At 34.9% G+C, this 23,392-nt stretch overlaps 1 non-coding gene across 1 annotated transcript; it reads right to left on the minus strand.

Moving 5' to 3' along the window:
* Positions 1 to 269: 269 nt before the first annotated feature.
* Positions 270 to 376, minus strand: LOC128042111 (small nucleolar RNA R71). Its single transcript, XR_008197318.1, has one exon. It is a non-coding gene; the product is annotated as a small nucleolar RNA R71 (small nucleolar RNA).
* Positions 377 to 23,392: the final 23,016 nt, after the last annotated feature.

Consider the following 23,392-nt stretch of genomic DNA (forward strand, 5'->3'; position numbering starts at 1 on the left):
TCATGTTCCAGATGCTTCAGACAGTGGGCCAATTCAGTGGAATGCCTACCGAAGATCCTCACCTACACTTAAGACTGTTTATAGAGGTAAGTGATCCTTTCAAGTTAGCCGGAGTACCCGAAGATGCATTACAATTGATTTTGTTCCCATATTCACAACGGGACAGAGCTCGAGCTTGGGTGAACTCATTACCACTAAACTCAATTTCAACATGGAAAGAGTTAGTAGAAAAATTCCTTATGAAGTATTTCCCGCCTAGTAAGAATGCTAAGTTGAGGAATGAGATCACTACTTTCCAACAAATGGATGATGAGTCATTGTATGAGGCATGAGAAAGGTACAAAGAATTATTACGGAAGTGCTCTCATCACGGAATCCCACATTCCATACAACTTGAGACATTTTATAATAGTCTTAATGCTCACACGAGGATGGTAGTGGACACTTCTACTAATGGTGCTCTCCTTTCTAAGTCTTATAATGAAGCTTATGAAATCATTGAGAGGATTGCCAGCAACAATTATCAATGTTCAACCAATCGAGCAACGTCAAGAAGACAAGTTGCTGGAATACATGAAGTAGACGCACTTACTTCACTTGCATCTCAAGTATCATCAATATCCTCAATGTTAAAAAATCTTACTACTAAAGGGTGTAATAGTTTTGCAGCACAGCCACTAAATCAATTTGAAAATGTAGCCTGTGTTTATTGTGGGGAAGGACATTTGCATGAAGAATGTCTATCGAACCCAGAATCTGTGTATTACATTGGTAACCAGAACCAAAATCAAGGAAGGCAAGGGCTGCAATCCGATTTCTATATCCCATCATGGCGAAACCACCCAAATTTTTCCTGGAGTAACCAATGGGTAGGAAACAATTAACAATTATGTCCAACCTAGATCGACCCAGCCACCTAGTTTTTCCCAACAAGCTCAGAAACCAACCCAATCTGAACCATCCAATAGCCTAGAGAATCTATTAAAGGCATACATGGCGAAAAATGATGCCTCTCTAAGGAATTTGGATAATCAAGTGGGCCAACTTGTAACTGAACCCAGATACTGACCACAAGGTGCTTTACCTAGTGATATGGAGAATTCGAGGAATCCAGGGAAGGAGCATTGTAAAGCGTTAACATTGAGGAGCGAAAAGACTTTAGAGCCATTGCATGAGTTGATATATTCAAATGTTAAATGAAATGCCATTGATATGTATATATATTTGAATATGTACATTATTAGTGGATGTGAATAAGGAATGAGCAAATATTATATTATTGAATTGAAACTTTTGAACATAGCTTACTTGTTGCATATTGCATTTTAAATACTTATATCAAGTTTATATTAATCGGATTATAGAAATACCACTAAGTTTTACTCAGCGTGCGATTTTGTTTTCCATGCGCAAGCTAGGTACTTTTTGACTTATCGTCGACTCAGCATATAGAAACAAATCCTAAGCTCAAGTGTAGTGATATTTCATTTTGTAATGGCATGCACCTAGGAAGTCTTTTGTTTATATTGTCTATAAGTTGTGGTTATCTTAGTTGCTAGTGAAACGATGCTTAAATGTGTATATGGTTGTGGTTAAGGCTATGTTGGTATGTTAGCCTAGTTTATATTTTGTATGTGTTAGATTTGTCAGAATCAATGATAAAGAAGCCGAGAGCAAAACGTTACAAATTCATTAGCTTCTTAAGAGTAGTAGACAGAGAATTTAAGACAACCAGATAATAGCTAACAGTTAACTACTTTGTTTAACAACTAACTAACTCATTTTAACTAACTTTAGCAATAATAGTAATTAATGAAATACTCATAACATGCCCTATGCTCGTTGATGGTCTCTCCCTCCTGTAACTTCATGATCGTTGGTAAGAACTCTAAGCTGACACCTGAACTTATTGAACAATCCTGCTGATAATGGTTTCATCAAGATGTCTTCAATCTGATCTTGACTCGGCATGTTTTAATTTAGAGTGCATAACATGATTCCTTACTACAGCAATAGTAGCTGAACTATCCTCTTGTTGTTTTCTAGAACTTCAAGAAACTGGATTCCCTCCAAGAAACACACAATAGCCTAGCGTTGATCGGCGATCATCAACATCTGACCCCCAACTGGCATCTAAATATCCTTCGAGCAAAAACTTCGATGTTTGAGTGAACCTTAATCCATGATCCAAAGTCCCTTTCAAATAACGCAAGATTCTTTTGACAGCTTTAAAGTGGAGATCCAATGGCTTGTGCATAAACTGACATACTTTGCTCACAGAGAAGGCAATGTCTGGTCTGGTAATCACAACATATTGTAGAGCACCAACTATGCTTCTGTAAAGATGTTCATCTTCAGCAGGACTGCCTACATGAGCTGATAAATGACAACTGGTTACCATTGGTATAGGAGTGTCGTTCGATCTGTCAATGGAGGCCCTTCGAAGTAGATCAATAATGTATTTCGTTTGGCTAAGAAAAAGACCATCTTGAGTGTAGTTGACTTCAATGCCCAGGAAGTAACTCAACTTCCCTAAGTCTTTCAAATAGAATTGAACATCGAGTTCCTTAACAAACTAATCGATGGAACGAGAGTCAGTCCCAGTGACAATAATGTCATCCACGTATACTAGAACATAGAGCAACTAAGGCCCTGAACGTTGAATAAAAAGAGAGTTGTCAGCTTTTGATATTTCATATTTGCAATTAAAATAAATTCCTTCAGCTTGTGAAACTAAGCCCGAGGTGCTTGCTTAAGGCCATACAAGGCCTTTCTTAACTTGCATACTAGTTGTTAGCCCTCGCTCCCTTGTTGTTCAAAACCTGGTGGTTGCACCATGTAAATTTCCTCATGCAAATCACCATTCAAGAAGGCATTATTAATGCCCACTCGCCTGAAAGACCAACCCAAGGAAACAGCCAGTGCCAGAACAACTATGATCATCGTTAGTTTGACCACGGGACTAAATGTCTCCTAAAAATCAATACCTGCCTCTTGGAGGTAACCCTTAACCACCAGCTTGCCTTTGTACCTAGCTACCAAGCTATCAACATTTCTTTTTACTTTAAAAATCCATTTGCAACCTACAGCCCTACGACTTGCAGGTAAGGGCATAAGATCCCAAGTGTGATTGGAGAGTAAGGCATCATATTCTGCTTATGGAGCTTCTTTCCAAGCAGGACTTTGAAATGCTTTTGCAATAGATATGGGCTCCTTCTCAGTCAGGAAAGATGAGAACACTTTAGGTTTGAAAATTCCACTCTTTGATTGAATTTGCATGGGATGTGAATTCAAAAAAGAAGTAAGTCTTTCGTAATGGTCAGATTGATCACAAAAAGGTAAGCACACATGCTATTACTGATGTTTCTACATGTTGACTTGTAGAAGAAGATCGAGCAATAGTAGTTGAACTGGAAGAAGAACTCATGTTAGAAGAAGCTTGAAGTAGAGGTATCAATCAAAAGAGCAATAGCTACAACCATAGGAATATGTGATCATTGATGGAAAGACCTAATCGAGCCCAAGTTAGAACGTGAATAGAAACCATTTTGAAAGGGAAATTATGATCATCAAACGTAACATGTCAAGAGACAAAAATTTGACCATCTTCATCAAGGCACTTATAGCCTTTTTGATTAGTATCAACTCCAAGAAAGACACATCGTTTGGATCGAAACTGAAGTTGGTGTTGAGGGAAAGGCCTCAAATAAGGGAAACAGGCACAGTTAAACACCTTTAGTTGGGAATAAGTAGGTTTAGCTTTGTAAAGCTTCTCATAGGGACTACTCTTTTGTAGAATAGGAGTGGGAAATTTGTTGATCAAATGAACAGTATGAGCAAAGGCATATGACCAAAACTCTAGAGGTACAGATGCCTGAGCCAAAAGGGTGAGTCCCATGTCAACTATCTATCGATGCTTTCTTTCAGCAACATCTTTCTGTTCTGATCTATCAGGGCATGTGACCCTATGTCAGATGCCAAGACGAGAGAGCTCATTCGAAAGAGATCGATACTCTCCCCCTATCACTCTGAAGCATTTTTATGGAGCAACCAAATTGAACTTGAACCATTTTCTGGAAATGAAGAAAACATCAAAAAACCTCAAACTTAGTCTTGAGAAAGTACAACCAGGTATACCTGCTATGCATATCAATGAAGGAAACATAATAGGAGGAACCATTGGATTGTATGTATGCTAGTTCCCAAACATCAGACACAACTAATTCAAAAGCTAAAAAGTACATTGTTTCTGAAGAGCTAAAAGGCAGCTTGTGAGCTTTGCCTAATTGACAAGTTGAAGATATATAAGGTAAACTATTGTGTTTGAAAGGAACTTCACAGTCACGTAAAACATGAATAAGAGTGCTATTACAAGGATTGTAACACCCCAAACCCGGCCTAGAAGTTAGGCCCTAAACTGGCGTGTCACATTGAAGTGTTTCTCAAAAACCATGTTTTAAACCCTTATTGAAATTTCAAACTTCTTGCCATTTAAAACTTGTATAAAACCTCAGTTTGCGTTTGTTTATTTTCAATCAGAGTTTATTAAAAAGTTATTACTTTCAAAACCTTATTGTTGCAGAAGCTTAATTTAAACAAATAGTTTACGAAAACGTGATATTTAAAAATTGAGTTGTGGAGACGTAGCGTTTGAAATATGTTATTGTTTTGGAAAATCGAGTCGTACTTCTAGCATATAAGAATTGTAATAGCTAAAAAAATCCCAGATGAAAATAATAACCAAAGAAAGACCTTATTACAATTAAACCCAAATGAAAGAAAAGGTGAGTAAATTAAAGTAGTTTAGAAAACTAAAATGTAGCTGCTTGTAGTGTGGCCCCCTCTTAATCTTCCGATACGTCGAACCGCCCCTCACTAAGGATTACCTGACACAGTTAGAAATAGGGTGATTTTATGGAAACTCAGTGTGAACAACCCCTAGTAGTCAACTAGCAATTATCACATCAATCTGCGTCTAAGCCCTTTTCAATAACAGTGGCAATTGAACATTAGCCCAAAACAGCCTCGATTGGGTCGGAGCACATGTCAATCATTATATCAAGGTATGCAATGCACAATGCCCAATCCAACCCTGCACTTCGTCTCCCGTCCAACCCTACACTCCTGTGGGGATTTAATCGACCCACACATCCCTACACTCCAATGCAGCACCGGTTGCTGCAATAACCAAGAAAATAGCAGAGCTGCCAATCATATAATCGGCTTAAAGCCATCGGTGGATCCACTGTCATCTTGCAATCGTGCGACCCTACCAGATCAATCAACACTTCCTCCAATCAATGATCCCAACCTATGAAGCATAGTATCATATGTAAGATGTAAACATATCATTAATGGCATACGAAATAGCATACAAAATTGATCATAAACCCTATAGGGGTATTTTAGACATTTTGCCCTTTAGAGGCATAACAGTCATTTACCAATATGGGCCCAAGTACACAAATCGGCTATTACCAGGCCCAGAATCATTCAGCGCGTCATATGTCACCTTAGCAACCAATAATACACTAGGGCCCAAAAACCCAATATGTGGCCCAAAAAGAGCCCACACTCTCGTGTGGCCCACTGAGTCCAAATCTGCCCTTGGCCATGTAGACAACATGACTCGCTCATTAATTTCTATCCATCCATGCATTTTACCCATGTTGGGCCCACGGGCCCATCAGGCCCATAAAGCCCATTTTGGCCCACTTGGCTAAAAAGCGGCCCAAGTCCATGAGATCGCTCATGAGGCCTCTTTCGTCGTATCGATCTTTCCACGCAAGCATTCGCACGCTCAGGTGGCTATCGTTGCCAAACTTTCAGCATTTTGGGATTTCGCCCTTTGCCGATTCCTAGTGTGTGCGGTGTGTACACACATTTTTGAGTAACCACACTCCAGACCACGAGCATCGAGCCTTGTTCAAATCGGTTTATCCCTTCGTAGATAGGTTGGTTACGAAACACGCTCACTTCCTTGCGAAAAGATCTGAATCACAAACATAGTCATTCTATTACTAATATCTAATAACTAGAGTTATTCAAATGTTATTCTCAAAGAAAACATACGCCCCATCAAATATCTACATACGGCCTTACCCATGATTCCTTGTTGAATCCCTTCCTTCTGACAAATGATGATCAAGAGATCTTAACCACACCCAACATTTATTAACACCGTACCTAACAATCAACAAAGAGGGAAGTCGATAACGAGACAGAGTAATAAACACCTTCAGCTTTTAAATAGCACCCCAGTAGGGTACCTTGAAAAATATTAGAATAACAAGAATAAGTCGCCTTCACTTATCGCTTGACGGAGATCGCTTGCTAACTCAAGAATGGCTTCAAGAGACACAAAACAAAAAAAGAAACACAAAGATGTAAATCCACAATGAAAATCGAATAGCAGAGGATTGTTAATCAGCCAAACTTTAGAAGAACAAAGAGATAATTGAGGAGAACAAAGGATTATAATCAGTTTTAGAAGAGAGAAGCATTCGGCCAATGCTTAAAAGAAACAAAAGAGATGTTCAAGGAAAGGAAGAGGGTTGTACACAATTTTTAAGGAGAAAGAGAAGACAAGAGAACTATCACTTGAGACAAAACAAAGATTCGGCTTCCAAAAGAAAACACCAAGAGCCGAAATAGCCAAAGAGAATTTGGCACTACTCCCTACCCTCTTCAAAACCGATTCCAAGCTTACCTAAAGTCCCATTTCGGTTCCAACTCCTCAACCAACCACATCCCATTGATTTTCTCCACGATTTGCTCCATGATCCCCTCCTTAATTTTCTCACTTGACCAGTTCAAACTCTCCCCTCCAGAGTTCAATTCCAATTCAACCACTTGTTGTCCAAAGCTGTAAAAATAAATACCCAACATAACATCATGCCAACACTCGAACCCTGGACCTCCTTGCCACCCCCATGACACCACCTTGACACTAGACCACAAGCTTTCTTGTATCATATCTCATCCCCATTTTTTTTTTAAAAAGACTTCCTACCTGAAGTCAAAGCTCCTCTAAGGCTAAAAACCCAAAATTTTTCCTATACCATAACTTGATCCTAGGACTTTCTAGACACCCCCTAACACTCCAAAATCACTTAATCAATATAGCAAACATGCAATTGGTGATAACCTCCCACGCAATAAAAATCCAATTGCTGCGACACTCGAAGCCCATTCTCCTAGGCCCAAAATTCAAGGCATTACAAGGATGGCCAAGTCTGTTATGCAATAACGCAATAGAAGAGGAAAGCTGAGCATTGCTTATAACTGTTGATCTTGACCTTTGAGTAACAACAGTTGTGTTGGAAGCAACACGAGAAACATCAAACCTATAGAGTCCATCATGCATGTGGCCCACTAGAAGAGTTTTCCCTGTTTGAATATCCTTCACAAAACACAGAAATGGGTGAAACTCAAAATAGACGCCATTATCCCTTGCACACTAACCTACACACAGCTAATTCTCACACACAGTAAGAACACAGAACATTCTTGAGTCGCAAAAGCCTAGAACCAGCCAATAAAGTAGAACATCCTATGTTAGCTATAGAGACCGAGTCACCATTTCCCATAGGCACCTGACTTGTACCTGTATAGGGAGATGCAGTTGTGAGACTAGCCATGTCAAGAGTAATGTGGTTTACAGCCCCAGAGTCAGGATACCAAGTATGATCAGTTAGAGCAGAGGAAGAACCTCGATGAGTGTTCTGAGGGGATGGAAAATAAGTCTGTGAAGATGAACCACAACAGTGAGACATAGTAGAGCAAGGAGGTGCAGGAGAAGAGAAACCTTGCCCATTGAGTTGATGATAATTGGCTGTCATCGAATGGCTGTGATCAATACTAGAGAAATTTTCATCAAATCTGTGATAATAGGTTTAGACCACATGAACAATTTTGCCACATAATTGGCACTGCGGTCTAGAACGTCACTAACTCCAACCATTACCACGAGCCCTGCCACAAGACCAGCCTCGTCCTTGCCCTCTGTGTCCTTTCTTAAACTCCTGAGGATAGCTGTTGGAGTCCTCAGTATGGTTCAAACTTGCTACGGTATCTTATTTTTGGTGAGATTCCAAATTAGCTTGCAAAGGAACTTCTGTCAACAAAGTCATCTATCATGCTTCACAATCAAGAAGCATCTTAGTTAGCAAGTCAAGGTACATAGGAGTTGTTAAGGTAATCAAACGAATCGACTCATATTCTATCGAAAGACCAGCTAAGATGATGCTCACTTGTTCTTGTTCAGTAACCAGACTACCAGCTACAATTAGATTATCACTCAGACTCTTTACTTTGGACAAATATTCTTTGATGGTAAGATTTGTTTTCTTGAGCGGCTATAAAGCATGACGTATACTCGAGATTTTGATGTTGAACTTGGCACCAAACCATCTTTCGATGGTTGTCTAGATTTCAAAACTAGTCTTGGCCGTCGTGAGATGCACCAAGACATCATTTGTGATCGTAGACAATAGCTGAGAGGCGAGAAACTTGTCCCGCTTCTTATAAACAAGAAATGCAGGGTTTTCAATTAACTGAACCTCGTTTCCAGTTATAAGTGGAGAAGGAATAGTAATCGTGCCTAACACAAACCCCCCAAGATCATATCCTTCAAGAATCAATAAAAGTTGATGCTTTCATAAGAGAAAATTGTTCTCACCTAGTTTGATTGTTTCATGTTTGGAAAAATAATGAACTGTCGGTAAAGCAATACTGCCATGACCCTGTGAATGAACTACTTCCCCAATACTGGAAGAATGACGAGGAGTATCAACCACTAGAACAGCCTCTGTAGACATGAAACATAAGGAAAAGAGAGAGAAAAATCCAGTTATACAAAGAAAACCTTAGATCTTGATACCATGTCAGAATCAATGATAAAGAAGCTGAGAAGAAAATGTTATTCACTTCATTAACTTCTTGAGAGTAGTAGATAGAGTATTTAATACAACTAGATAATAGCTAATAGCTAACTACTTTATTTAACAACTAACTAACTCTTTTTAACTAACTTCCACAGTAATAGTAACTGATGAAATACTCATAACAAGATTAAACTATAGTACCTTAAATAGCTAAGTGATAGTCCAATTATGGTAAATGTGATATGAATGAAAGTCTTGAATGTTTGATGTGTTGTTGATGTATTTGAACATATAATATGTGGTACCAATGAGGGCACATTGGCTAGGAATATTAGGTGATGAATTTGGTGTATCTTAGGCATGTTTAATATTGTTTTGAGTAGGTTAAGCGATTGGTAATTGAGTTTCTTAGTGCCCAAGTAAGTGGGAAATGGTAAATTTTAGTTTTAAGGTGCTTTTAGGTGCACACAGCCTGGCCACACGGACGTATGTCACACACGGGTAACACACATGGGTGTGTGACCCAAGTTAGTGAGTTACACGGGCTGAGACACAGGCATGTGTCTCAAGTCAGTGAGTTACACGGGCAAGGGCGTGTGTCCCAACTTCGAGAGTCACATGGCCTAGGGCATTCGACATGGCCTGTCTACACGGGCGTGTGTCCCCTATTTTTAGAAAATTTCAAAAATTACCCTAAACTTCTAGAGTTTTTTGAATTAGTCCCTGCCTATTTTTAAACTATTTTTAGGGTCCCGTAGACTCGAAATAAGGGCTGTAAGAGTAACTTTTCCTCTGAATTGGAATGAATTAGCAAACCTATATTAAGTGCATTATGCTAACATCATCAAAGACAAAATGAAAAGATAATCATAGTCGGAGTATGGACCAATACTCTGATGCTAATAATTGGAATAGTCTTGTATGTATCCGACTTCTGGAATTGAAGAAGGGATAAATAGTATAAGAGTGTAGACAGTAGAAGACCAAGTTTAGCATTGCATAGCATGATTCGTTATTCGATTGTGTAATATTCTAGTAAGATAGTATTTGATTGTTGTGTCCTACCCCTATATATTATATTGTTAATGGCTAGCTTATATCTTGATTATGATTGATTAATTGTTTTATCTGTTAGTAATGCTCATGACTCGAAATTCGACGATAAAGAGGGGTTAGGGGTGTTACATATGTTATATGTTTTGATGTGGAAATGAAGAAAAAGAGAAGATATGTGAAGGATTAGTTGGAGAAAATGGAAATGAAGTAGCCAAGGAATAAAGAAAGAAGAAAATATTTCATCCAAGCTTTGATTGTAAGTACTTCAAGAATTTTTATTTATTTAATTTTAATCTAATTTTAAATTATGCTAAAATAGTTAATTTAATTACGAATCATTAATATTATGTACAAAATTATCAATAATTAATTATAAATATTATTTAAATTCTAATTATGTAATAGAATGAATTGGTACAATGAAGTGGTAGTAAAATGATTAAATTGTAAAGTGAATAAACTAAGTCATGTGGACTCAAATTTTGAAAAAGAGAATGTGAAAGAAGTGTGATGAAATAGTGATGATATGTAAAGTGGATGTGTGGTGAAACATCAAGTGATAGTGAAATTTTATGTCAATAAGGACTAAGTGGTAAAAAGTGAAAAGTTTGAATTGTTTTTATTTGACTAAGCACAACGGAATAAATGTATTAAAAGCCAATGTAAACGAGATGTGAACTAGTAGGATCTAAATGACATGTCACTAGGAAATCTTATGTCCGCAAATAAAATGTGGTATTTCAGTGCAATTGAAATGTGGCACTTTGGTGCGAATAAAAGTGACACTTTAGTGCAATACTGAGATTGTTTTGTATATCATATGTGTTCTATTTAGTCTACTATGGGTTATATAAATGAAATATGGTAAGAAAACTTTCAAATGAAATCAGTAAGTGAGTTAAACCTTGAATGTTGATCTCTTGCTATTTGGTATTGGTTTATGAAATTATATATAAATATATTCTAGCATTAGTTAATTTTTAAAGTTTAATTCTTGTAGTACTTGCTAAATTGTCACAAGCTTACTGCGTAGTAAAAGGTTAGATTTGAGTTCCTAGACTAGAGGATTGACTTTAGCTCATCTAATCACATCTCAAGCTTGGAAGAAAGTATGGTTTGAATGTTTTGGTTTAGTTATGGCATATACATAGGTAAAGCTTAATTTGTGTGTATAAATCTTTTAGAGGACCTAATCATAGAACATGAAACTCTTGTTAATCTTACAAACTTAGCTTTATATTGAATGAGTTATAGTGAATTACATGTTTCTTTAGGTTGAAATTGAGTTTAAATGAATTATATGTTGATTGTATTGTTTGGAATTTGATTATTGAACAAGGTAAGAGGTGATGGAAATTGAAATATGGAAAGTTGATGAAACAGGGTGCACATCGTGATGACAAGTATTCCACATTATGACGAGGCAAGTTAGAGAGTGACGTCGCAACGAGGAACCCTCGACGTTGCGACATCAGCTCAAAATTTTGGAAACTTTACATTCTAGTCCTTTTACACACTTAGACGACTAAAATAGCTAATATAAACATGTTTATAACTGAATTTGTGTTCAAATCTTATAGTAAATGTATAATGATAGTAATAATTTAATTGAAAAGATAATAATGAGTTGAGTTTATTTGTTATTTCTTTGACAACAAATGTAGCATTCTAAAACTTTGACCCGATAATTTGGTTGGGTATAGACGTGTTACAATAGTGGAATTAATAACCCAAAAAAATGGGTAAATGATATCATCTGATTGGCATTACATGATAGATAACAAGTAAACGTGTCCATGGGTCGTCTGTCTTCGTGATAAATGATAATAGCAACTGATTTTTCATGAAGGAAGATGTAATGGTTACCATGAGATCAAACAGGATCATATTGGAAGAACAATTTTTCTCAACGAGATTAAGAATATCCTATGAGGGTAACACACTTATGACAAGGTCATTGGATGAGTACTGATTAAGTAGCTTTCGTAATGGTATGTAATTAGGGAGCATTCAGTCACGATACTATAATAGAATGGCTTCGTGACTAAATGAGTTTATAATTAATAGGTGAAAACTGGAATTTAATTATAAATCATTAGAGCCGTAATTATATATGTTTAATCGATCCCTCCGCTAGTTTGTTGACCAGAAATGAATTGCATGAAGAATTAAATAAGCATAAATGGATGGAAATGATAAAATTAGATAAATGGGTCACATTTGAAAATGATTATTTTTCTCACTAATTGTGGAAATGACTTGAGAATTAATTTTAGTTTTTGAATTATTATTTAATTAAATAACTGGAGTTCAAAAATAGAATTAAATTAATTAGTTATTGTGAATCCATTGAATGTGAAAATTAAATATATTTTCTCATTAATTCTTTTATAGTAAAGTTGTCATTATTTTAACGGTATTAGAATTGGGCTGAGAAAATTATTTAATTGAAAAAAGAATTTATCTAATTAAATTAATTTATAAATAATAATTATTTCAGTAAATAGAAAAGCATGTATTAGGTTAAATTAAATTATAAAATGTTGGGTCAAAAGTCCAGGAAGCACATATAGTTGAACATAATATAGGAGAGGCTCAAACTCTCGTCATATTACATATGAGAGGTGGCATCCCTAGTGTATTTAACTAGGGAGTGCCCCCTCCCTCTTCTAGTTAAACTAGAAGACTAGTGTTTCTATTAGATAAGTATTATTTGTGTTCTATTAATTCAACCAGGATTTCTTACTGAAAGTAATAAATTGTTTTTGATTCTGTGATTGATTTGTGATTATTTGAGCCCACATTCAAAGCAATTCATGGTACGAGAATAATAGAAAAGGTCATTCGGTTGAAAGTCGGGAACATATAGGATCTGTTTCACACAAAGCACATGTAATTTTAGGGAAAATTTATTGCTATAAATATCACAAATTGGCTCCGTTTTTAAATTTTTAATTTTTTCGCTATGACGGATCGTTTTTAAACACGATTTTTCAACACAGACAACATTGATGACAAGAAATGCACCTCATGAGGTTGTTTATTTCTTGGTACTAATTTGGTATCATGGTTTAGCAAAGAAGTAAATTTATATTTCCTTATGTACAGTACTGGTTGAGATATAGTTGCAAAGACTTGTGCTCAGCTTTGTAGATGAATAAGATGTCAAAATATTATGGCATTGCTTCTCTAGTTGCAACTATATATTGAAACAACTCAAGTGCAATAAATATTTCTCAAAATCTAGTGTTCCATTCTTAAACTAAAAATATTGACATCAAACATCAATTGAGTTGATTGAAGCTATTTCAATTCAGTTGAACAATGTTTCCTCATAAATTTGATTGGTTGACATTTTTACAAAAACTCTTCATGCAACCAAGTTTGAGAAAGTAAGAAATGAGGTTGGTGCTCGTAGGATTTAGTCTCGACATTTTATCTATGGCAAAATATGATTTTAGTGACTGAAATAATATCTAAAAATAAGAAGCTATTTAAATCACTATATCTTATCATTTATTATTTCCTATTACATTACCACTACACAACCCTTGGCAAGTCACTGTATCATTGAATTTCTATAAACTCTTTCAAAGAAAATTTTTCTCAAGTTCTTCAAATGTTGCAACTATAGCTATATTCAAGATCACTAGTACTTCTAACCTCAAAACTTTTCTTGAAAAATCTCTACAAAGAACTTCTTCACCACATTTACTCAAATGAAAAATAAAGTTTCAATGAATTATTATCCAATCTCACAAATTGATTCTCCTAGCAAGTAACTAATGACCATTATTTTTTATGAAGAAACCCCAATTGTTTATAGGCTAGTTGCCAGATTGGTATTGACTTACCTAAAGGTATGGGAAAACCTTGAAGGAACCTACAGTAGATTATTTTATCGATCCAAGTATCTTGCCTTTGAAAAGCATAAACTTTCTTATATTAGAGAATAAGAAATCAAACCTAGAGCTCTTAATTCTTTGAAAAATAAAACTAATTTTCAAAAGAATCTTAAAGAAATAGATAGACTTCTTAAGTAACTGATAAGATTATTAAAGAATTGATAACAAATCCTATTCAATAATTAGAAGATAATCCTAAAATTAGAAAATCCCCTAAAGGTGAGCTAAAAATTAGTGCTCAAGAAGGGCAAGTTCCCAAAATCAAGGCAACTAAACCAATAATTCTTGAGAAAGAATCAGATGTTGTCATTACTTTAATTTCAATTAAATGAGTAACAAGGCAGTCAAGGCTTCAAAAAAAAATAATAGTAGAGAAAGCTACCATTTTAGATGATGATATTTCATTCTCTTCTCTTGCTCTTCAAGGCATTAAGAAAAGAATGAAAAGACCCAACATGCCTCTCACTACTAAGGATTGAAATAAAAGATTGAAGAAGATTGGAGCAACAAACTTTTAAATTGATTATTCTCCAAAACCAAAAAAGGAAAAAGTTTATCAATGACAATTGCAGAAAGAGAATGAAAGTCATGGAGAAAAAATGGTTTATCAATGAAAAGAACTTTTAAGAAAAGGTATTTCATGAACATGGAATTGATACCACCCTCCAACATTAGAATATCTAATTCACAACGGCTTTTAAAAAGCCTTATGTTAAGGCTATGATTCTTGAATTTTGCTAAAATTTGAAAAAAAAATTATTAAGGATAAAAGATCTAAGTTTTGCATAAAGGCTTTTGTCTGAGGACATTACATTGATTTTGATCCTACTATCTTTGACTTTTGAAAGTTATAGGATTCAATATGCCCTACGAAGTGAATTATAAGGAGATGACAAATGTACTTAGTAATGGTCTTAGAAGTAGCTAGCCAAAAGGATAAGGTTTCAATATTATTGAGTCAAGCATAACCTATGAAGCCTTACAAACTATGTCATCTAGCAAATCTATGGGAGTATTACTTCGCAAGATAGGAATCATGCTATCATTTGATCTTATAACTATTAATTTTAATCAAATAGTTACCTATGTAGAGACTACAACTTTGCATACAAAGATTCCTTTTTCCTATTTGATCTTTCAATTTAAGATGGAAAAAAAAGATACTGTCATTGAAGATGGTGTCAACGAAGCTACCAAGTTTGAGATTAAATATTCTAAGAAATGGAAGTATAATGTGAATATTGCTAAGTCTAGTTTAAAAAAAAAAACAAGATAAATCTAACTATACTGAAAGCTTTGCTCTAGATACTCCTATAGTTGCAACTTCGGTGGAAGACATTGTAGCACCCCACACCCGACCTAATCATCAAGATCGAATGCAAGATGTCCTAATTGTTTCTAAAAAACATATATAACAATATTTCATTATTATAAGCTAAGAATTGAACTTTCAAACATTTATAAATTCATTGGAAATAGATAAGTTTCATGGTTTTAAAAAAAAAATTAAACATATCTAGGTTCAAGTCATGCCCACGAAAGCTGTCATGAACCTTCGGAAAAGATTCGAAAACTTGTGTTTGAGTAGTGAGTGTTGTTGCGATGTTGGAACAAGGGAAGCCTCATCATCACTAGTTGTCTAGTAAGGTCGTGGTGTCAAATAAGTGAAGTTGTGATGTTGTGGTTCTGAGGTCGTGACATCACTTGCTCTACCACCTTAAAAGCATACCAAATGGGTCAATAAATGTGCCAAAAATAATCAAAATATTCAACAATTTACTGTGATTTAACTGCAAGTATGTAGTGTCAAGTTATAATATAATTTTGTTTAGAATGAAACACAGAGTATTTCGAGGATTGAACCTAAAGGAGATGCATGTTTGACTTCGGAACTAAATGTTTTCTATGCGAACGAAAGGCTATTGATTTACTAGATTCTCGAATCATTATGGCACATCATTAAAAAGATTACTAGATTCTCGAATCATTATGGCACATCATTAAAAAGATTGGTTGTAACAGTAAAAACACTAAGACTTCTAAAGCTAATGGAGTCAACTGATCATAAATGGAAATAAGATAATGATCAGTTATCTATCACTAATGATGGATTTAAACCTAAGTAACTTAAGTGCACGGTTCTTCTCATAATAGCTTTCACCTCTTGGTCTCAAATGACTAATTGAAGCACCAAATGAACTCCTCTCTTTGTATCAATCATTCAATCCTAGCCAAATTGATGCTTACTCAATAGGGTGTTCTCTTAGCCTAACTTATCTCGATATTCACTCGAGGTTGTCGATCTCAAACTATTAACACTATTGATTTAATAAAGCAATGCACCAAAGTTAAAAAAGGGCACAAATCACTTAACTAGTAATCAAGTCAATAGGATTAAATAAAAAGAGAATTAAAAAGGTTTAGAAATGCTCATTAATAATAAGAGATTTCTGTTTGAGAAGCCCAATTGCAGTTGATCTACACTTCCTCTTTGATGCCTATGAGTAATAACAACCAATTGATGTAAGGATTGAAAGAATTAAAGACTAAATTTCAAAATAGAAATTTTTACAAAGAGAAATTAAAAGGAAAATTACAAAAGAAAAGTAATTGTGCAGAGTGAATTAAATCTGAAAACACTTAGCTAATTTCTAATCAAAAATCCTATCAGCTATTTATTCTCCTCTTTTTTTCAATTGTTTAAATCTAAGGTCTTTATACAAAAATCCTATTAAGAGTTCATTTACATTAATAGCCTTCATTTAAAAATTAGATCAAGGCATTTAAAACCAAATTCAAGTGAAAATTCCATTTGGTTTCCCTTGGCAACCACTCCAAATCTTGCAATTACAAGGGCATTCTCACAACCACACCAGTGCTATGGTCACAACCATGAGGCCCCTGGTTCGCAAGATTTTTTCCATCCAGTTGTTGTTGTCACAACAAGGTCTTAAGATGCCTAACTCCTTGTCTAATTCAATAACTTTATGGTTGTGACAAGACCATTTTTGTGGTTGCAACCATGGATGATGAGGCAAACTTGGTACCAAACTCAGTATATGCGTGGTCATGACATCCTCTTTCTATGGTCACAAAAAAGGCTAGTTCAGGAAAGACTCATTGGTAAGTCAATATGATTGTGGTTGTGACAAGCTACTCTTTGCCTTACTTTTCTATACGACTTGAGTTCTTCTTCATTTCATTACTCCATTAAAACCTACAATGCCATTTTCACACCATTTAAGTTCATTATTGAAGGTATTCATGTAAATATTCAAAAAAGTACGAAAACCTAATCTAAAACAACATCTAATCCAAATCTAAACATTAATGCAAAAACATATAGAATGACTCTAAATGTCACTTGAAAACAAACTCATTAATTGAGAAAATGGCCTAATTTACCATGTCAATTTACGACATATCACTAACTAAAACCAATATGGTACAAAATCATTTAACATATAATTGACCTATATGAAAACACACAAACCTTCGATAATATGACACCCAACACAATCACCTTAACATAGATAAGTAAGTAACCTAGTCCTCAAAGCATGCATATATCTTTACTAACCAAGCATCCAAATTCATCAAACGAAATATCAAAATTAGCATAAATGACACCAACCAAACCAAATAGATTAGGTACACACAAAAAACATAACTAAGTACCAAAGAGCTATACAACTTAGGTTGAGCTAAGTTGAGGACCTCGGATCTTGTTGAAGTATCATGAACTAACGGTTCACATCTATCACTTGCTCATGGAACAAATAAATCCGCACACTAAGCATTAGGAGCTCAATGGTCCTAACATAATTTGAAATCAAAATAACAAAGTATTAAAGAATGAAGTATGTTAACAATAATCAATATTAATCATCAAATCTAATTTAATATCTCCTATATCATTTGATCACATTATATCATGTTTCTTTGAGGCATTAATCATCTCTATTATTGATCTTTCTTAGCTTCTTGTTCCATATCACATTAGTCATCTTAATTTATAATTTTCATATGGATATATATATGTATTTCATAATCATGAATCAAAAGTCACTAGATCATTTCTCATTTTTAAATTTCATATCATAATACAATTTCTTTTCTCATTCTCATATAATTACATTTAATGTTTGCACTAGGATTTAATATCAAGATCATTATTAAATCACAAATCAAATTTATAATTAACCCCTATTAATTAATACGAAATAAAGTGTGAATACACAGATTAATCCCCTCACACTCCACGATGTGCATGTAAGTGTTGGTCGAGTATTAATGCATCTATTTCCCCTAACAATCCACAATATAATATGCACCAAAGTGGCAGAATTATATGTATCGAAGTGCCAGAATAATAGACACTGAATTGCCAAACTAATATGCATGTTTCCACCAATAAACAAATAAATCCTAAGGCATGTCAACTATACATGTACTCTATCTGATATCATTAATAAGGCAATTTTCTTATCAATTATCATCAATATACATTTCAATTCAAGTGTTATCATAATAACATTGTAATTCATACCAAGTATTCTATCACTTTCTTACCTATGTACATGTATACACATATATATCATTTCAACATTTATCATGATAAAATTAAAACTACCGTATGGTATAATATAATTTCACATAACCAATGTAGCAACATAATAATCAATTTCCAACTCAACAAGGCACAAAGCTCATTCACTTGCATTGATCACTAAGGATACTTTAAGATTTACACTTACCATTTATAGTATAGACTTGACACTCAATAAAGTCATGTAATGGAAACATATTAAGTTAGCAGAAACTGAGTTAGTTGTTTGTTGGTCGCCTTCTCTTTCCCTTTCACATCCAAGGTTTTGATGTCATCATTAACTACGTATGATAATTTCAATACAAGAACAATGTTAGTTTCTCATCATCAAGCATATATAACTTTTAATTAAAACATGTTACGGACATATTCACTTAGATCCCTTTAACCCTAATTTCCAAAATTCTCATATTTTTCAACTCTCTCGATTGAATCAAAAACTAACCCTGTAACTATACTCTAAGGACCTCAAACTATCAATTCATAGCATTCAACCCCCAAAGTTCTCATCTCTTGCACATAGGTCCCTAAGAACTCATCAATGTCTTCCTTTAATAACTCAATATTACCCACTTCAATTCTAGCATGTTTCTCACATAAACTAAGCTTTAAAACTAGATATTTCATGGTTTCAAGCTTAATTTGTAAACACCCATCTTTGTCATCGGAATCGAATTACGGGGTGCCACAATAATTAATAAAACAGGAACATGTGAATTTAATTCAAAATTCCAATAAATCATACATAACATTTTAAACATTCTAACAAACATGATTATCATTCAATTTCAAACTTAACTCAAGCTTATGAAAGCTTTTAAACCAAATCTGAATCAAATAGGGACTTAATTAAAATCTTAACAAAAAAATGGGGGAAAATTATAAAACAAGGTCACACGATCGTGTGGCCAGGCCGTGTGACAATATGAGGTCGTGTAGAGCTAAACAACATAGCCATGTATTCAAACCATGTCACAAACTAAAATCGTGTATAACAGGGTCACACGACCGTGTCGCCAGGCCGTGTAACAAACTAAAATGTAAAATTTTGCAAACATATATACGGTCGTGTACTCAGGCCGTGTGAGAGACTGAGTCTAGTCAAAATAACCCTATCCATACAAAGCACACGGTCATGTGTTAGCCCATTTGTTCCAAAATATTTCTCATAAATCAAGGCACACAATCAATTGTTTACTTAAGCCACAAGCATGTCTTAACCATTCAATAGATCTATTCAAAATACACCAAAAGCATACTAAAACATATCATTTTCCTAGTTCTAACCAATATGCCATAAGGCATCATCACAAACAATATTCAATGCTAAAATTCAACTTCATTTCCTACCAATCAAGAACCAAGCAATATATGTGCCTACCAACCATCCAAATATCAATTTCTAACATCACTAAGTTGGTCATAACACCAACCTACTAACATACCATTTGGCCACAAGCATAAACTTACTTATTCTACTAAAATAACCAAAACCAACCATCAAGGTTTCATACTATAATCATAAAAAAAAAACATATTTCCAACCATCTCCATATGAAACATAACTTAACATACCAATTACCTATATGATTCTACCATATACTAAATTCAGTATTCACATCCAAGGTCACTATTGCAAGCCATGAACAACACATCAATTAACCACAAGCACACATACTTGGTGCTTTCACAAAACATACTTATTTTTACAAAACACTTATATATATACAAATTACTCCTATTACATTCCACATAACTGAAATAAAATATTTTCAAAGTCTACCAAAAGGTGGCTAGATAGTGTGATCTTCAAGTTGACCCGAATGTTGAGCTCCGTAAAATGATAACTACGGAAAACAGGAAAATAAAACAAAGTAAGCTTCAATTGAGCTTAGTAAGTTCACAGGTTGAAAACGATATAGCATACCTTATTATCAATCTCTAATTAACTAACATTTAACCTATCACCACAGCCATATCAAAAGGAGGGTTCATCACGTACAATCCATATAGCCTTTCAATTATACAAGTAGATTCAATACCAAGTCAAATTACCATATCAATAAGCACAATCACATTTTCAAGTCATTAACCAAGATTTTATCACAATACACCAGTTACTAGTCATTTTATCTTTCAACAATCACGTTTCAACCCGATGAACTAATATGAATAGATACAGATACTCGGTTATCCATCCAAAACACGCCAGAATGCTTAAATAAGCTAATCCATCAAATAACACGTTTGGGCACTGAGTGTTTAGCCTGTAATGCCCCAATAATCTTCAGATGGACTTGTTAAATTCTGTCATAGTTGAGTGCTTGGTTCGGTGGCTAGAGGTGTCGGGTGTAAAGTGTGGGTCACAAGTTTGAGTCTTGGTGAAGTCATTCTGTAGTTTTTGTTAATTTTGGCTTCAGGTATAGTGTTTGAGTCAAACTCTAAGAGGTGGTTGGATGGAGAGAGGAGTTAAGGGGTAGTGATTAGTGGTTGGTTAGGATTAGATTTTAATTTTATTTCTGTTATTTGTTTTATTTGAAATAAATAAATAAATAAATTTGATAAACCCAAAATCCCTCCCATTTCCCCCACTTTGCTTTTTGTTTCTCATAGTCCTATTTTTTTCTCTTTTTCTTTTCCATTCTTCACGTGAGTTCTGAGAAGAATTGGAAAATTTTCCACTTAAAGCACTTGGTCTGTAGTGCCTTGCTTTCTTTAATTCTTGATATTCAATTCGGTAGGGGGTGTTTGATTGTTAAGATTTCTATGTGATTGGTAAGTTCATCTCCCTTTTTGAGGATTATGGAATGGTTCTTCTTAAATTTTTGTTTTTGTTAAGATGTGGTGGATAAAGTGTAATTGATTGATTGGCTTTTAGGTAGGGTTCACGAGACGGATGACCTACTGGTAAGTTAGGAGTTGTGTGGCATTGTTCGTTCAAGGGTAAGAGCTTCCTATCGAGTTGAAAATTTGTTAAGTGAATTGGTCTTGTTGGGTTGATTGTAGCATTATTGTGAGTCAGATTTGGTATTGATTTAAGTGACTAAATTGGTGAACTAATGGTTGTTATTAGGTTTTGGAAAACTCGTGGGAGTTTTGGCATCGAAATCGGGCTAGGTGTGAATGAAAAACTCAAAAAATGGCGATTGGTGAAAGCCAAAATTGGGGTCTCTCGACGCCACACGATCGTTTGGGCCACACAAGCATGTGGGTCACACGGGCATGTGTGGGTCGTGTAAGCCACACGAGCTAGGCCATTTTGGGCGTGTGGGCCACACAAGCATATGGGCCCAAATTTCAAAATTTCTCCCTAGGGCTGTACATGTCGTCTCGATCGACTTTGGGCTTTTCATAGGGTTAGTATGTGTGGTATAAACTTTAAAGCATGAAAACTGTCACTCTGTTAGATTGGCAATGATGTAAACAACATCTACATAAGTATTGTGTAAAATGATATGTATGATTTGTTCTACTATGTTTGAGCATGTTAACATTCGTTATACGAGCATGCATGTGATATACATTCTGGTATCTATTATTCTAATTTATCTGATGCTCTGTCTGTATCTGGCAAAGTGGCGGGTTATGTATTAAAAGGAGGAAGTATTCTATGTAGGGCAATATTTCGCCAATACACTGGCATCAATGCTACAACTATTCTGAAAAGTGGCGTATGAACACTATGCAGTGTGTAAGGCTGGGTGGGTGTTTTATACCCCACGAGGTGTGTTAGGATGGTTGAAGTTGGTGTGTAGAGGATGGGGGTAGGATTATGCATATTTGTATTTGTATGATTCTGTTATAATTCTAATTCTGCAAAAGATTTAGATTTGTATTTGTTCTGCCTTGAGATTGAATCTAAATTTCTGTTTATGTATGTGTTGCACACTGAGTTATCAAAACTCACTCTCTGTTTGTCTGTTTCATTCAGGTAACCATCAGACTTAGGCGAGTCGGTGCCACGGAAGCTCAGATGTAGCCACTTTTCCGTAAAACTCTATTTACATAAAATTTTCTTAATTTCCTGGTTTTGAGATTTTTGTAATTTTGGGACTTTCTGGACATTTGGGCTAATTTCGGATTTGGATTTTTAATTTGGAATATCTTGCATGACATGTGATAAAATGATTTGCGAAATTAACCGTTTCGAAAAACAAACTCGAGTTTTCACAGCATAACGATTTAACAACTTCCACGGCATATTATTTGTTTAACTTGAAAATGTAAAGAATTGATGGTTTAACTGATAAGTATAACAACACATTTTTTTAAAATAAGTGGATTCTTTTGGTAACAAAAATATACGATGTTTTCAAAATGATAAGGTCGAATTTATAACTTTCCTTCGTAACATTCCCAGATTCGGCCGTAACGTTTAGGCCGAGTTTGGGGTGTTACATAGCCCGAAGATTAAAATCCCTCCAAAAACACGTCTAGGAATCGAGTGTCAAGCCCATCGACTTCACATCCTCCCCCAAAAACACGCTAACTGTAAATATAACTCGGCAATCCGTAACAAATGTTGGATTCTGGTATATTAAGTGTATAATAATATATCATTTGTCAATATCTTAGCTCATATCAATCTCGTAATGCATGCAAAACAACCTATTGGCATACTAACTGTATCCTATCCTAAGTTCATTCGGGCTCAATACATATATCAGTATAACACTTTTCAATTTAGTCCTTTTTCTCACCTTATACCAATTTGCAACATTTAAGTATACATTCAAACGTTCCCACAATACACAATTTAATATAAACATTACAAAATACATAGGACTATACCGTATGAACTTACTAGAGGCCAACAGTAAAAGTAGGAGTGTTAGGGACAAATCTACAATTTTCCATTTTCCTCGATTATCTATCGATTCTTGATCTATACAATAATTTATTTTCAATTATCAGTCATAAGTACCTTACAACATTTA

This window comes from Gossypium raimondii, chromosome 6, assembly GCF_025698545.1.
Source record: "Gossypium raimondii isolate GPD5lz chromosome 6, ASM2569854v1, whole genome shotgun sequence".
Lineage (NCBI taxonomy): Eukaryota > Viridiplantae > Streptophyta > Magnoliopsida > Malvales > Malvaceae > Gossypium > Gossypium raimondii.